The sequence below is a fragment of the Arachis stenosperma genome, chromosome 3 (assembly GCF_014773155.1).
Source record: "Arachis stenosperma cultivar V10309 chromosome 3, arast.V10309.gnm1.PFL2, whole genome shotgun sequence".
Taxonomy (NCBI): Eukaryota; Viridiplantae; Streptophyta; class Magnoliopsida; order Fabales; family Fabaceae; genus Arachis; species Arachis stenosperma.
This window is the reverse complement of record NC_080379.1, coordinates 93,293,349-93,304,720: the sequence shown is the minus strand read 5'-3', so window position 1 is coordinate 93,304,720 and position 11,372 is coordinate 93,293,349. Positions and strand designations below refer to the sequence as shown.

The window sequence follows — 11,372 nt, the reverse complement described above, 5'->3', positions numbered from 1 at the left end:
AACCTCATGAACTTCCACTTCCTCTCCAATCATGATACTATGAATCATGATGGCTCGGTCTATAGTAACTTCGGACCGGTTGCTAGTGGGAATGATTGAGCGTTGGATAAACTCCAACCATCCTCTAGCCACGAGCTTGAGGTCATGCCTTCTTAGTTGAACCGGCTTCCCTCTTAAATCTCTCTTCCATTGGGCGCCCTCTTCACAAATGTCAGTGAGGACTTGGTCCAACCTTTGATCAAAGTTGACCCTTCTAGTGTAAGGATGTTCATCTCCTTGCATCATAGGCAAGTTGAATGCCAACCTCACATTTTCCAGACTAAAATCCAAGTATTTCCCCCGAACCATAGTAAGCCAATTCTTTGGATCCAGGTTCACACTTTGATCATGGTTCTTGGTGAACCATGCATTGGCATAGAACTCTTGAACTATTAAGATTCCGACTTGTTGAATGGGGTTGGTAAGAACTTCCCAACCTCTTCTTCGGATCTCATGTCGGATCTCCGGATATTTACTCTTTTTGAGTGAAAAAGGGACCTCGGGGATCACCTTCTTCAAGGCCACAACTTCATAGAAGTGGTCTTGATGCACCCTTGAGATAAATCTCTCCATCTCCCATGACTCGGAGGTGGAAGCTTTTGCCTTCCCTTTCCTCTTTCTAGAGGTTTCTCCGGCCTTGGATGCCATAAATGGTTATGGAAAAACAAAAAAGCAATGCTTTTACCACACCAAACTTAAAAGGTTTGCTCGTCCTCGAGCAAAAGAAGAAAGAAGAGAGTAGAAGAAGAAGAAATGAGGAAGAAGGGAATGGCTTTGTGTTCGACCAAAGAGGGTGAGAAGTGGTGTTTAGGTTGTGTGAAAGTGAAGGAGTGAAGAAGGGTTTATATAGGAGAGGGGGGCTCATGGTTCGGTCATGAATGGGTGGGTTTGGGAGGGAAAGTGGTTTGAATTTGAAGGGTGAGGTAGGTGGGGTTTTATGAAGGATGGATGTGAGTGGTGAAGAGAAAGATGGGATTTGATAGGTGAAGGGTTTTTGGGGAAGAGGTATTGAGGTGATTGGTGAATGGGTGAAGAAGAGAGAGGGTGGTGGGGTTGGTGGGGATCCTGTGGGGTCCACAGATCCTGTGGTGTCAAGGAAAAGTCATCCCTGCACCAAATGGCATGCAAAAACGCGTTTTGAGCCAATTCTGGCGTTAAACGCCGGGCTGGTGCCCATTTCTGGCGTTTAACGCCAGGTTCTTGCCCTTTCCTGGCATTTAACGCCAGTCTGGTGCCCCTTTCTGGCGTTAAACGCCCAGAATGGTGCCAGACTGGGCGTTAAACGCCCACCTGCTAGCCTTACTGGCGTTTAAACGCCAGTAGGTTCTTCCTCCAGGGTGTGCTATTTTTCTTCCTGTTTTTCATTCTGTTTTTGCTTTTTCAATTGATTTTGTGACTTCTCATGATCATCAACCTATAGAAAACATAAAATAACAAAGGAAAATAGATAAAATATAACATTGGGTTGCCTCCCAACAAGAGCTTCTTTAATGTCAGTAGCTTGACAGAGGGCTCTCATGGAGCCTCACAGATGATCAGAGCAATGTTGGAACCTCCCAACACCAAACTTAGAGTTTGAATGTGGGGGTTCAACACCAAACTTAGAGTTTGGTTGTGGCCTCCCAACACCAAACTTAGAGTTTGACTGTGGGGGCTCTGTTTGACTCTGATTTGAGAGAAGCTCTTCATGCTTCCTCTCCATGGTGACAGAGGGATATCCTTGAGCCTTAAACACAAAGGATTCTTCATTCACTTGAATGATCAGTTCACCTCCATCAACATCAATCACAGCCTTAGCTGTGGCTAGGAAGGGTCTGCCAAGGATGATGGATTCATCCATGCACTTCCCAGTCTCTAGGACTATGAAATCAGTAGGGATGTAATGGTCTTCAATTTTCACCAGAACATCCTCTACAAGTCCATAAGCTTGTTTCTTTGAATTGTCTGCCATCTCTAGTGAGATTCTTGCAGCTTGCACCTCAAAGATCCCTAGCTTCTCCATTACAGAGAGAGGCATGAGGTTTACACTTGACCCTAAGTCACACAGAGCCTTCTTGAAGGTCTTGGTGCCTATGGTACAAGATATTGAAAACTTCCCAGGATCTTGTCTCTTTTGAGGTAATTTCTGTCTAGACAAGTCATCCAGTTCTTTGGTGAGCAAAGAAGGTTTGTTCTCCCAAGTCTCATTTCCAAATAACTTGTCATTTAGCTTCATGATTGCTCCAAGGTATTTAGCAACTTGCTCTTCAGTGACATACTCATCCTCTTCAGAGGAAGAATACTCATCAGAGCTCATGAAAGGCAGAAGTAAGTCCAATGGAATCTCTATGGTCTCATTTTGAGCCTCAGATTCCCATGGTTCCTCATTGGGGAACTCAGTGGAGGTCAGTGCACGCCCATTGAGGTCTTCCTCAGTGGTGTTCACTTCCTCTCCTTTCTCTCCAAATTCGGCCATGTTGATGGCCTTGCACTCTCCTTTTGGATTTTCTTCTGTGTTGCTTGGAAGAGTACTAGGAGGGAGTTCAGTAATTTTCTTGCTCAGCTATCCCACTTGTGCCTCCAAATTCCTAATGGAGGACCTTGTTTCAGTCATGAAACTTTGAGTGGTTTTGATTAGATCAGAGACCATGGTTGCTAAGTCAGAGTGGTTCTGCTTAGAATTCTCTGTCTGTTGCTGAGAAGATGATGGAAAAGGCTTGCCATTGCTAAACCTGTTCCTTCCACCATTATTGTTGTTGAAACCTTGTTGAGGTCTCTGTTGATCCTTCCATGAGAAATTTGGATGATTTCTCCATGAAGAATTATAGGTGTTTCCATAGGGTTCTCCCATGTAATTCACCTCTTCCATTGAAGGGTTCTCATGATCATAGGCTTCTTCTTCAGATGAAGCATCCTTAGTCCTGCTTGGTGCATTTTGCATTCCAGACAGACTTTGAGAAATCAAATTGACTTGTTGAGTCAATATTTTATTCTGAGCCAATATGGCATTCAGAGTATCAATCTCAAGAACTCCTTTCTTCTGATTAGTCCCATTGTTCACAGGATTCCTTTCAGAAGTGTACATGAATTGGTTATTTGCAACCATTTCAATTAGCTCTTGAGTTTTTGTAGGCATCTTCTTCAGATGAAGAGATCCTCCAGCAGAGCTATCCAAAGACATCTTGGATAGTTCAGAGAGACCATCATAGAAAATACCTATGATGCTCCATTCAGAAAGCATGTCAGAAAGACATTTTCTGATCAATTGTTTGTATCTTTCCCAAGCTTCATAGAGGGATTCTCCATCCTTCTGTCTGAAGGTTTGGACTTCCACTCTAAGCTTACTCAATTTTTGAGGTGGAAAGAACTTTGCCAAGAAGGCATTGACTAGCTTTTCCCATGAGTCCAGGCTTTCTTTAGGTTGTGAGTCCAACCATGTCCTAGCTCTGTCTCTTACAGCAAAAGGGAATAGCATAAGTCTGTAGACCTCAGGGTCAACCCCATTAGTCTTGACAGTGTCACAGATTTGCAAGAATTCAACTAAGAACTGATGAGGATCTTCTAATGGAAGTCCATGGAACTTGCAATTCTGTTGCATTAGAGAAACTAATTGAGGCTTAAACTCAAAGTTGTTTGCTCCAATGGCAGGGATAGAGATGCTTCTCCCATAGAAGTCGGGAGTAGGTGCAGTAAAGTCACCCAGCACCTTCCTTGCATTGATGTTGTTTTCGGCTGCCATGGGTTCTTCTTCTTTGAAGATTTCTGTTAGGTCCTCTACAGAGAGTTGTGCCTTAGCTTCTCTTAGCTTTCGCTTCAAGGTCCTTTCAGGTTCAGGGTCAGCTTCAACAAGAATGCCTTTGTCTTTGCTCCTGCTCATATGAAAGAGAAGAGAACAAGAAAATATGGAATCCTCTATGTCACAGTATAGAGATTCCTTGAGGTGTCAGAAAAGAAGAAAAATAGAGGGAAGAAGGAGAAGAATTCGAACTTAGTCAGATAGAGTTCGAATTGTGCATTGAGGAGGAGTGGTACTCCATAAATAGAAGGATGTGAGAAGAGGGGAAGAAATTTCGAAAATTAAGTAAAAGATTTTGAAAACATTTTGAAAAAAAAAACTTGATAATTTTCGAAAACTAAAAGTGGAAAAGAAATTAAGTGATTTTTGAAAAAGATTTTGAAAAAAAAAATATGATTGAAAACTATTTTTGAAAAAGATGTGATTAAAAAGATATGATTGAAAACAATTTTAAAAAGATTTGATTTTAAAAATTAATGACTTGCCTAACAAGAAAAGATATGATTCAAACATTAAACCTTTCTCAACAGAAAAGGCAGCATACTTGAATTGTTCAATCAAATCATTAATTGTTAGCAAGTATCTTTGAAAAAGGAAAGAAATTGATTTTGAAAACATTTGATTGAAAAGATTTGATTTGAAAAAGATTTGATTTTGAAAAACTTTGAAAACTTGAAAAAAATCTGAATTAAAAACAGAATCTTCCCTCTTGTGCCATCCTGGCGTTAAACGCCCAGAATGGTGCACATTCTGGCGTTTAACGCCCAATGCACTACATTTTTTGGGCGTTAAACGCCCAACCAGGCACCCTGGCTGGCATTTAAACGCCAGTCTGTCCTTCTTCACTGGGCGTATTGATTGCCCAGCTTTTTCTGTGTAATTCCTCTGCTGCATGTTCTGAATCTTCAGTTCCTTGTACTATTGACTTGAAAATAGAACCAAGATCAAATAAACAATGCATGCAAGACACCAAACTTAAAATTAGACACTAGACTCAAACAAGAAACATAAAATATTTTTGGGTTTTTTATGATTTTGTAATTTTTTTGTGCTTTTTCGAAAATTATATGAAAATAGAAAATAAAGGTTTTAGAATTCTCAAATTGGATTCCAGGAATCATTGCAATGCTAGTCTAAGACTTCGGTCCAGGAATTAGACATGGCTTCACAGCCAGCAAAGCTTTCAAAGAAAGCTTCGGTCCAAAACACTAGACATGGCCAATGGCCAGCCAAGCCTTAGCAGATCATCGCTCCAATAGCAAGATTGATAGAAATCAACAAGCTCTTGTGATGATCAGTTGAAACCTCGGTCCAATAAGATTAGACATGGCTTCTCAGCCAGCCAGATTTCAACAGATCGTCATGAAACTCTAGAATTCATTTTTAAGAACTCTGAAAAATACCTAATCTAAGCAACAAGATGAACCGTCAGTTGTCCATACACAAAACAATCCCCGGCAACGGCGCCAAAAACTTGGTGTGCGAAATTGTGATCACTACTTTTCACAACTCAAATAATCCCTAGTAATGGCCCCAAAAACTTGGTGCTCAATACCATGGCATAAACACAACTTTGCACAACTAACCAGCAAGTGCACTGGGTCGTCCAAGTAATAAACCTTACGCGAGTAAGGGTCGATCCCACGGAGATTGTTGGTATGAAGCAAGCTATGGTCACCTTGTAAATCTTAGTCAGGCAGACTCAAATGGGTATGGGTGATATAGGAATAAAACATAAAGATAAAGATAGAGATACTTATGTAATTCATTGGTAGGAATTTCAGATAAGCGTATGGAGATGCTTGGTCCCTTCCGTCTCTCTGCTTTCCTATTGTCTTCATCCAATCCTTCTTACTCCTTTCCATGGCAAGCTTATGCAAGGGTTTCACCGTTGTCAGTGGCTACCTCCCATCCTCTCAGTGGAAATGTTCAACGCACCCTGTCACGGCACGGCTATCCATCTGTCGGTTCTCGATCAGGCCAGAATAGAATCCAGTGATTCTCTTGCGTCTGTCACTAATGCCCCGCCCTCAGGAGTTTGAAGCACGTCACAGTCATTCAATCATTGAATCCTACTCAGAATACCACAGACAAGGTTAGACCTTCCGGATTCTCTTGAATGCCGCCATCAGTTCTTGCCTATACCACGAAGACTCTGATCTCACGGAATTGCTGGCTCGTTTGTCAGGCGAGCACTCGGTTTTCAGGCGATCAACCATGCATCGTGTATCAGGAATCCAAGAGATAAACATTAGAGCCTTGTTGCTTGTAGAACTACAGTGGTTGTCAATCACGTGTTCATAAGTGAGAATGATGATGAGCGTCACATAATCATCACATTCATCAAGTTCTTGAGTGCAAATGAATATCTTGGAATAAGAACAAGCTGAATTGAATAGAAGAACAATAGTAATTACATTAATACTCGAGGTACAGCAGAGCTCCACACCTTAATCTATGGTGTGTAGAAACTCCACCGTTGAAAATACATAAGAACAAGGTCTAGTCATGGCCGAATGACCAGCCTCCCAAAGTGATCAAAAGATCTAAAGATCAAAAGATTCCAAAGATCAGATCCCCCTAATACAATAGTAAAAGGTCCTACTTATAGGAAACTAGTAGCCTAAGGTGTACAAAGATGAGTAAATGACATAAAAATCCACTTCCGGGCCCACTTGGTGTGTGCTTGGGTTGAGCAATGAAGCATTTTCGTGTAGAGACTCTCCTTGGAGTTAAACGCCAGCTTTGGTGCCAGTTTGGGCGTTTAACTCCCATTCTTGTGCCAGTTCCGGCGTTTAACGCTGGGAATTCTGAGGGTGACTTTGAACGCCGGTTTGGGCCATCAAATCTTGGGCAAAGTATGAACTATCATATATTGCTGGAAAGCCCAGGATGTCTACTTTCCAAAGCCGTTTAGAGCGCGCCAATTGGGCTTCTGTAGCTCCAAAAAATCCACTTCGAGTGCAGGGAGGTCAGAATCCAACAGCATCTGCAGTCCTTTTCAGTCTCTGAATTAGATTTTTGCTCAGGTCCCTCAATTTCAGCCAGAAAATACCTGAAATCACAGAAAAACACACAAACTCATAGTAAAGTCCAGAAAAGTGAATTTTAACTAAAAACTAATAAAAATATACTAAGAACTCAACTAAAACTACTAAAAACATACTAAAAACAATGCCAAAAAGCGTACAAATTATCCGCTCATCAAGACTAAAGGTGGTAAAGTTCCTTTGTTTTTCTTTATGCTTTATTAAATAAAGAAGATGTATGTCTGAAATATGGTATACCTTCTAGGTTGCTCTCTTGTATGCATTTTCTTTTATGTTTCCTATTCCATGCATCACCACTCACAGGTTTGGAATAGTTGCTTGTCTTAAGTACTTTCACTTGTCAATGGAATAAAAGATGTAGTTTGAGCAAGAACAGAGAGAAATCTAGCTTAAAAAGAATCATGCTATCCCATAGAAAAGTACTAGTATATATACATTTATTGTGGACGAATCAGAGCTCAAGAAATTCAAAAGGATGCTTGTTTATACAAGACTAGTCGGTTAAAGGCTACAAGACTTTAGAAGTTAAAAGCACAAATAACCTTGACAGCAAAGAAAACAAAGAACAAAGAATGAAAGGCTAGGCATCAATGACAAAACTTGGATATGTGTCTGTGGTGATTGGTGTTAAGAGACATACTTGGGCTAGTAAATCCGAGGGGTGCTTCATCACCCGATAACTTGAGTTAACTAACTCGGGATTATCGATTGAAAACTCACAATCAAGAGTAGCTCTATAATAGAACATTTAGCAACCCAAAGAGGTGCTGGACACCACTATCTAAATAAAATTTCAATGTTATATGCCTGTGATTGAATGTGTTAAGGAGAGAGGCTTGAGTTAGTAAATCTTTAAGAGTGTCTCAACACTTAACAACTTAAACCAACTGGTTTGGGATTGTTGATTGAAAGTTTATGCTAAAGAGCCGCCTTAAGACAAGATTTCGAGCTCAATTGAAATAAAAGAAATATGAAAAAAAAGAGAAGCAAAGAAAAGAAAGGTTCAAGGATCATGTGCTAAGGTATAGAAAAAGAAGTCTAGTGAAGTTAACCAATTTAGTATTGAAGCAAGCATTTTAATTGAAAAAGTTATTTAGCCGTGTTCGTTTGCAATAAATTGATGGCTATACAAATGAGGATGACATGTTCAATGAAAGAATTCTTCTCTGGTAAAACATTCAACTCTTGCATCTTAGATTCTTGTGACAAAGTCTTTTATCTTTTGCTTGAGGACAAGCAACACTTTAAGTTTGGTGTTGTGATGCATTTGCATATTTGCTATATTAGCTAGTTAGTTTAGTTGGTTTTAGCTTAGTTTCACTCATTTTCTCTAAATAAACAAGTATTTTTATGAGTTTTGTCTTCATGCATGAGAATACTAAGGACCATGTCGATTGTAGCCAAATTCATGCAAATGATTTAAGGAATACATAAATGAATGAGTATGAATGAATCTTATGAAATTGATTGCATGGATTGGTAAGACTTTGAAGCAATTTCCCTTGTTAATGATAGATGATGAAACAAGAAAGCATTGAAGCAAGAATGAAGCAAGCAAGTGGCTAACAACTCTTTCAAGAATAACAATATGCACGTTGCTAACTTGGGATTCAAGTTGGCAACGCCATTGAAACCTTACTTCAGGAAGAGAACATGCAAGAAAGTGGTCTCCTGTGATCACATTTGGGCGTTGCTAACTTGGAGAAAGGGTGAGTGTTTGAAGGCAACGCCAAGCAGCCCTGGAGAGCACATTTGGGCTTTGCCAACTTGGAGAAAGGGTGAGTGTTTGAAGGCAACGCCAAGCAGCCCTGGAGAGCACATTTGGGCGTTGCCAACTTGGAGAAAGGGTGAGTGTTTGAAGGCAACGCCAAGCAACCCTGGAGTGCACATTTGGGCGTTGCCAACTTGGGCCAGGAAGGAGCTTCGAGGGCATTGCCAATGCAGGAAACATAGGCGTTGTTCAAGGCAACGCTGAGCTAGAAGAACTTGGGCCAGGAAGGAGCTTTGAGGGCGTTGCCAACGTGGGAAGTATAGGCGTTGTTCAAGGCAACGCTGAGCTAGAAGAATTTGCCCAGGGAAGAAGCTCGAGCACGTTGCCAACGTGCTACTTCATTGGAGTGTTTAGAGGCAACGCCAGGGAGGAAAGCTTGGAAGGCACCAAACCTTGGATCTCCACCGACGTTGCCAATGCCAGGAAACATAGGCGTGTTCAAGGACAACGCCAAGCAACAAGCATGGAGCCTTAAGGAAGGCTCGAGCACGTTGCCAACGCCAGCTTTCAAAGGCGTGTTTGGGGGCAACGTAGCAACCAAAGCCAAGCTAGGATGCAGCCCTGGAGAAGCTCACTCGAGCACGTTGCCAACTTGAGGATGTATTGGCTTGTCCAATGCCAACGCTAGGCAAGAAGCTTGCCTAGGAGAAGAAGCATGCACGTTGCCAACGCCAGCCTCCAAAGGCGTGTCCCAAGGCAACGTGACAAGCTATTTTGAGAAGCAATCCATTCACTTGAGCACGTTGCCAATGCCAGCTTCTAGAGGCGTGTTCCAAGGCAATGTGACAAGCAAAGTTGAAGGCTAGAAAGCAGCCCTGGAGGGGAGCACGAGCACGTTGCCAACGTGCCAACAAGGGGGCGTGTTTGAGGACAATGCCAGCCCCATGTTTCAGCCTTGGGAGGCTTGGCACGTTGCCAACTTGAGAAGAAAGGGGTGTGTTCGGCAACAACTTGGTAGCCTGACCTTACCTTCTTGGAGGAAGCATAACTTGAGCTACAAAGCTCCAATTAAGATGATTCCAAGTGCATTAGAAAGAAGACACTCTGAGCTTTCCAAAGATGTATGATAGTCCATATTGAAGCAGAAGATTGATACTCAAATTTTGGGCAACATTAAGCATGAATGGAGAGTCAAGAAGAAGGAAAACAAGTTGTTAGCAACAACTTGGGCTAGCAACGCCCAAATCTCAAAGCTCACTCCCAGGAAACCACAATGCACGTTGCCAACGTGCATTAAGGCTAGCGTTATTGGCAAAAATGCCAAGCCATTGGGCCAGAAGCATCATGAATGAACTCCTACTTCCATGTCTAGCAACACTTCTTCCATTGAGCCAAGAATTCAACAAAGAGGAAGCCCACATTGCTAGCCCAATTGAAGATCTTTGAAGGAGTTTTAGGACTAATATAAATAGAGAAGGAGTTTGTACTTTGGGGGGACTTTTTACACTTTTTTTAGACTTTTAGGAACTTTTACTTACTAGCACTTTTACTTGGAGAACTCTCTTGCATTTTCCGGGAGGATACCGAAAAGCTATTTTGGTTCTTCTTGGAACTTTTCATTTTTGAGTTTTTAAGCATTTTCTTCTTCTTCTTCATCCTTCTGAACACTTAGTTTAATTTTCATTTATGGCAATTGTTGTTGAAATTGGAGCTATGATTCACTAAACCCCACTTTCATTAGGGGGAAGAGCTCTGCTTGTTTGAATGCATTGATAAATCATCTTCTCCTTCTCAATTCAAGTGGTTAATCCAAGAGGAAACTCTTGTTCTTCAAAGATTCAACCACCATCGAGAGAGGGGTTAATCTATATGAATTGTGTGGTGAATTTGAGAAATGAACCACATAGTTCAGTTTAGAGTTCATCCTTTCATAACCTCCTTAATCAATACACTTTGGTTGGTATGTGAGATGTAACCTCCCTAAGTTGAGATTCTGGAAATTGTGTGGCTTGGATTAGAAATTGAACTTCATCTCTTCTCATGAACAATTAGATCACGAGAGTGGCAATTGGTTATGTTGAGAGAAATTGGATCACCAAGAGATTGGGATTCAATTACCCACTTGCCATGGATCTATACCCATGATTGAGAAGGAAGTGATCAACATCAATTCATGAGAATTTGCATCTCTGATCCCTAATGATCCTTTCCATCATTAATTCTCATTTCTTTTGTTCTTAGTTGTTTGAACACCCATTACCCCATTTTCCTTCTACATTCTTGCAATTTATTATTCTTGTCATCTACATTCTGTCTCTTTATTTCTTGCTCTTTGCTCTTATGCTCTTTAAATTTCTGCAACCTTTAATTCCTTGCAATTTATCTTTGATGTCATTTAAGTTTCTTGCATTTTAAGTTTCAGTTATTTACTTTCATTTTATTTCTATATTCCAGTTCTTTAAATTCATTGCCATTTAAATTCCTGCAATTATGTTCAAAAATCACAATGCTCATAAAATAAAAACCATGTTTGCTTGACTAAATCCATCATTAAACTAAAGTTGCTTAATCTACCAATCTCCGTGGGATCGACCTCACTCTTAGTGAGTTTTATTACTTGATACGACCCGGTATACTTGCCGGTTATACGTGAAATCAAATTTTTACGTATCACATCACGCCCGACAATCGCGAGTTTGAAGCTCGTCACAATCATTCAATCCCTGAATCCTACTTGGAATACCACAGACAAGGTTTAGACTTTCCGGATTCTCATGAATGCCGCCATCAATTCTAG

The 11,372-nt window shown here is 40.9% G+C and overlaps 1 non-coding gene across 1 annotated transcript; it reads left to right on the top strand.

The window, feature by feature from the left end:
• The first annotated feature begins 3,253 nt into the window (after positions 1–3,253).
• Positions 3,254–3,361, top strand: LOC130971950 (small nucleolar RNA R71). The gene has a single exon (XR_009083155.1). It is a non-coding gene; the product is annotated as a small nucleolar RNA R71 (small nucleolar RNA).
• The last annotated feature ends 8,011 nt before the right edge of the window (positions 3,362–11,372 follow it).